This window comes from Pezoporus wallicus, unplaced genomic scaffold, assembly GCF_028554395.1.
Source record: "Pezoporus wallicus isolate ANWC-B61680 ecotype Strahan unplaced genomic scaffold, APGP_CSIRO_Pwel_v1 contig_3181, whole genome shotgun sequence".
Lineage (NCBI taxonomy): Eukaryota > Metazoa > Chordata > Aves > Psittaciformes > Psittacidae > Pezoporus > Pezoporus wallicus.
The window spans coordinates 6,345,109-6,351,071 of NW_026641700.1; positions in this window are offsets into that span (position 1 = coordinate 6,345,109).

The following is a 5,963-nucleotide window of genomic DNA, read 5'->3' on the forward strand; positions in this document are numbered from 1 at the left end:
CCACATGCTTCAGTGTCACATGCCTCTTGGTCTGGCAGAGATCGGGTATGGATATTAACTCAGGTGTTACCAACCCTTTTGATGCATGGGATGTGGTTTTTTGCATATCTTGTAAGATTTGATGAGTAGAAAGCTCCAGCTTGAGGAGGTATGTGATTACTTCAGAACTTCCACATTCACCTTCTGTTCTAAAGTACATTTCTAGACATTACCGGCAAAGGAAAAGCCTAAATAATTTGCAGTATATTCTAAAGGGAACCAAGGATTTATTCTCTTTTCTCATCTTCCCCATAACTTCCCTGTAAGATGTTCTGTAACTTCAGTCTATGGCTCCTGGTAAACAACTCCCAGAAAAATTAAAAAAGAGAGGACACCTACTTTCAAACTAAAATGAGTCATGTCCTTCAACAGGAAGAATGGGATGGAGCACCTTAAAATTGCTGGGGGCATGTAGTATCTCTCATTTCTGTGTGTGCTACCCCACCCAATCTTATACAGAACACCTTGAGGTGGTGTGACCAGTCTGTGTCTTGGCACCTTTCCTACCTCAGCTGTTCTTTAAAAGACGTGATACTGCTTTAATCATATCTTGGGTAGAAGGAAGGTTTAGCAAGTATTTTTCTATTTCACCATTGTGTGTATGTCTCCCTTTTTTAGCTTAAATGCACAGAAATGTAACATCCCCACCCACCTTCCATTCTGAGAATATTACTCTTTATTGTATTTTTCACAGGGAAAAAAGTACTGGTGTTTTTAATTCAATAGGGGAGCAGCACATATTTGCATTTAAAAATATACGAGTTCAAGAGCATTCATTTAAATAACAATATGTGTCAGCCATAGAAAGACAAAATGAAATGGAAATGAAGAGACCTGTCCAAGGCACTCTGCAAAAAGCTGGCACCAGTGACTTGCAAAAGGTTCAGTTCCACAGAGTCCTATTATCAGGCATGTGGAAGAAAAGAAAATGAAAGAAAAGGAGAAACCTAAGAGTATGTGGAATAAACCTAAGAGTATGTGGGAGAAAGTGTTACTGGGGTTTTTTCTTTTCTCTTTTCTTTCATTTTCTTTTTTATTTTCTTTTTTTTTTTAACTTTTCTGATCCTCCCAAAAGTTTTGTTTTAATTTAATTAATATTTTTGCCCTGGCTAAAGTATTATAACAGCATGCTGTAACAGCTCTGATCAAGATAATTCTAGCCTGCAGTGGTAACTGCTGTATACATTCTGTCCTGGTATGTTCTGTGTTGTTGAATAAATCCACCTGGGTCAGTTCTGTTTCAGCTACAAATGAAAAGAGACCAAATTGACAAATTTACAGCAATCTTTCCTACTTTTAGGACAGAGATGATAGAAAAAATTATCACTGAAATGTATGCCTGTGGAATCTGGTCTTTGACCATTTTAACAAAGAAGAAATGAGCAGTTACAGAAGATGCTTGGAGGTCAGTTTAGTCAATTGGACGTGCAAGTATAACACACTGAGTGGCACACTTCCAGCAGCACCTATTCCCTGTCCAGCATGCACCTGTCTATTGAAACTTCCTCACAACCATCTTCAGCTCTGCACAACAAGCCTTCCTGAGCCATCTCCCATCAAACTGCATGTTTCCCAACTTCATCTCTTAAAAACAGATGAGGAGAGCACTGTGTTTTTTTCACTCCACACAAAAGAGAGATTGTCTTTCCAATGAGTGAGCCCTTCAGTGTCTGATAGGACATGAGCTGTTTCCAAAATGTACTTGAAGAACAGCTTTGCTTTCTCATCAGCCTGGAAGTCAAGAAGACCATGTCCATGGTATCTTCTTTCTACCTGTGGTTACTAAAAAGCACACTACAAAGTAGGTCCTTCCCTGGACACAGAGTAGGTTGCTCCTCCTGCCTAGCTGTGGGGGAATCTCTCTTTCCAGGCATCCTAGGACACTTTCCTGTACATCTTCTGATGGAAGAGGAAGGAGCACTGCATGTCCCAGCCTCTACCTTCAGGCCTGGAGCCACTGCCTTCTTTCCCACTTCCAGTCTCTAAAGTGCTGCTTCATGCAGGTAGCCCATGAAAGAGGCCGCCCACAAAAGATGTTGTCTTTGGACTGTTTTTCTACAGTAAGAGAGGAACATGTTACATACAGGCTGAGCCAAATACATTGGTTGAAAAGGCCAGTCTCTGGTGTGAGTATTGACCAGTGCCAATATTGTGTTGTCTTTCCTGCTGGTCAACCCATGCAAGCATTGAAAGACTGTCTCCTCCCAGTCCTGCTCAGGCAGGCCCAGTTGTGGAAAGTGTATATGCCTTTAGTAAATACAAAGTCAAGACGTATTGACTACTCCATTCCTTAATGCTTGCTCATGTCTCTGATTGATGAGGAAGAAAATATTAACCACCCTTCACTGTTGCAATTTTTGCTCACTAATGGCCAAGAGCTAGAGCATGAAATCAAATAATTTTAATTTTAAAAGTATTAGGAAACATAGTTGCCTTATCCAGAGTAATAAACCTTTCAGTCACTGAAGTGTAGCTGTTTGTACTTACCCTTTCCTCCCTACCTCATTTTGGCTTGTGATTTTGTCCAAACCATTCCCCATCCCATACTTGTTAATTATTATGTGACATGTTATGTTATCCGTACATGAAGAAACAACACATACTTTCAATGCACAGAGCCCATATTTAAGTGCCAGGAAAATAACAAAGCAAGAACAAAACCAAGTCTGGATGGAAGAAAGAGAGTGTGGACAGGTTGTTACTTACTCTTTAATAAACATCTTGGATTGATTTACACTTCTATGCCAAAAGCAGATGTGCCACCTTCCATTTAAAGACTCAATACATAGCAGCACTCATGGTTTCATAGCTGCATGTATTATATATGCCACAGCAATTTGTGCATTGTAACAATGGCTTCATTTGCACAGATGTGAAGAAAGTCAGTGCATAAAATGAGACTAATTACATGGAGAGCAGGAACTGTGGTGGCTTTATAACCAAGTTTCTTTCCCCATTTTTCCCAGGATACAATAAGAAATACACATTTTTAGATTATCATAAGATATAATTTATTTGCAGGTGTTATAGTTGTTTTGTGTACTTGGCATTATACCAAATATTGTTAATTCAGTAACAGTTTCTAAGAGCAAGTTAACAATAAGTTAGAACAAGACTCCTTGGAACTTGGTTTTGGAGGCTATTAAAGCTTGATAAAATCTGTTAATCACAGGCAGGGATTTTGGCACTAACATATTTTATAAGATGTTTGCCAAGCTGTCAGTGAAGGAAATGCAGCTGAAATTCCATTTTTATAAAATTCCTGCTCATAAATCACGTGGCCAATGTAAAATGGAGCCTGGAAGCCATGGACCGTTGCACTGCTTTGCAAAAGCAGTTCTGTAGGCTTGAAGGTCAGCAGCACTTGATGGAAAGTAGAGGGCATATATCACAGTAGTGATAGCTTCTGGATTTACTGCACCAAAGCCTTTAGCAGACTCAGAAATTTTAACTCTCGGGACTTTAAGGGCAGTAGTATGTACTCTGTGCCTGAAACCTACCCTCTAACATAGCCTTAGACAGTTCCCAGGTATTTGTAAGGCATGAGACTTTTCATCATTATTAACCTACCTAGAAATTATATATCTTAAGCACTGTGGGCAATACATGTGCCATCACTACTTTCTGTCTCTTATACTCAACTGCTGTTAATATCCTTAAACTGTAGTTACACCTTCAACCCCCAGTACCCCAATCAGGGGTAACCTGAATCCAGCTCTAAACTGCGACTGGTTTGGACTATTTTAGTGTCAACATCCTTTACTAAAAAATTATCCCATGTTGACCATAAAATCTAACTCACCATTAGAGACAATGGGACAGGTTCTTAACAGGCTCTAAATTCCTGTAGCCGCAGAGGTGGAAATGGAAATAAAGCGAGTTACTTCTTTGGAGTGGCTGGCCTGGCCTTTTTGGCTTTAAAAATGAAACAAATGAGGTAAGGGAAGTTCATCCCTTATGTAATATTAACAACATCAGTAGCATTACTTCAGTGGTAAATTCAGCTCTACAAGTGAAAGGTCACAGGAATGAAATCCTCCTGCCTAGGGAGCTCAGCTCTGCTGGTAGAGTTTCACTCATGGTCAGAAACGTATTTTACTCCCACAGAACAGGCCAGGAAACCATTTACAAACAAAGTATCTCTAGAAATCTGTGTTATACTTGAGACACCCATAGCAAAGCCTTTTTTCCCTGCCATGTACTCTTTCTCTGGTGCGTAGCTCTAACTTCACATCTACTCTCTTTCTTTCTGCATATACAGGAGATGGATAAACAGTGTGTGCTCCCCAGAAACTTTAAATATGGGTTGCATTCAAAAGTCACAATATTCATATGGAGAGGCTGTTCCCAGAAAAAGTAATTTTAGTTGAAACGGTATTTATGGTAAGTAAAAAGAAAAAGCTTTAAATGTTCTTGAGTCTCTTGACATACTAAGCATTTAGTGACATGCAGAACGTGACTGCATTTATTTCAATGCAATGGTCATCCACATCACTTAAGCTGGAAATCACCTTTTTTATAATAATTTTTATTATATTTTTTTCTGAACAGTTACGTATTTGTCAATACTTGATATAGTAACTGTTCTTCAGATACCTGCAGAGTATTATGGGTTTGATTTATCAAGGAAACTAGCAGACAATATCACAGTTGTGAAAGACCTGATGAGAAGACGCTAATGATGGCATGAAAAGCAAACAAGTTCACTGTTGCTGGGGAGGATTAGGAGCTGAGTAAAGCCCAAGTTAAGTCACTGCAGGTGTGCAGCTTAATGAGCTGCATTTGGGTAGCAGGTGAGCATAAATTGAGAGCACAGAGGCCATGTGTGGGAATGCTGTTATGAAGAAAGAGCTGGAGTAAATATGGGGTTGATATTTGAGGTAAGGCTGTAGTAGGTATTATTTTTGTGTGTGTTCATTTTTAGTATGAAGAAAATACAGACAAAATGAAAGTAACCTATGTTTTTTAATTTTTTTCATTTTAAAATTCCAATTTTAAAATACAGTATATTCATAAGAATTAACACTGAAGTTAAGATGCAGTTCAGCTGTGCGTAGGTAAAAATTCACTTCCAAGAATAAAGGGCTGGATTCCTTCTCCTCGATCTCCCTCCCCTCCCTCTCCCTCCCCTGTTGAAATGGAGGGAGGGTGGGGAGAAAGGAATGGGTGGGTATTCTATAAAATATGAAGCATTGTATACTGATGTAGGTCTTGGAAATGTTTGTTCGAGTATCCAATGCAAACCCTGTGCTTTTCTTTACAATTATTTGGGATCACTGATACTCATGTAGATTGAATAGAAGTTAAAGTAGTATTAAAAAATGAAGGTTGGCTTCATGCCTAAGATATGCTAGATAAGCTATGTTTGGCCCAAAGATGCACATATGCACTCCCACTGATATCTGTGGGAGCTGTGTGTGTGGCCTATGTATTTAAAAGTAGGCTTGATTTTAAAGAGAACGAAATGAAATGTGTAGTGTTTAAAACTCCAGTCTCCATATATACTACATGTATATGCATGGATATATATGAGAATATAAATGTAGAAAATAAAACCAGCCTGGTCTACTCCTGTAGCTCACATATCCATTCACACCTGGATTATCCTACTGTCCTGTGCTGTGTGCTCTGGTTTGTGGCAGGGTGACTAAAGAAATCAGTAAAACAACTGCTAAAGATCCTTCCTTGCCTTCTTTTCTTTTAAACTGGAATAGATAAAAGTCTGTTATTCCCACCCCTCTAGCAGTACAGAACTGAATTCTCTACAGCTGAATTAAGTAAATGATTCTAATTTATTAGTCTACTTTTAAAATTTGCTATCTATATACATTTTGTTCAACAATGATGCTCTGGGAAGTTGCTTAGTAATGGCTAGAACTTAGAACAATTTAAAGGAAATTCTCTAGCAGAAGCAGACTTGCTTC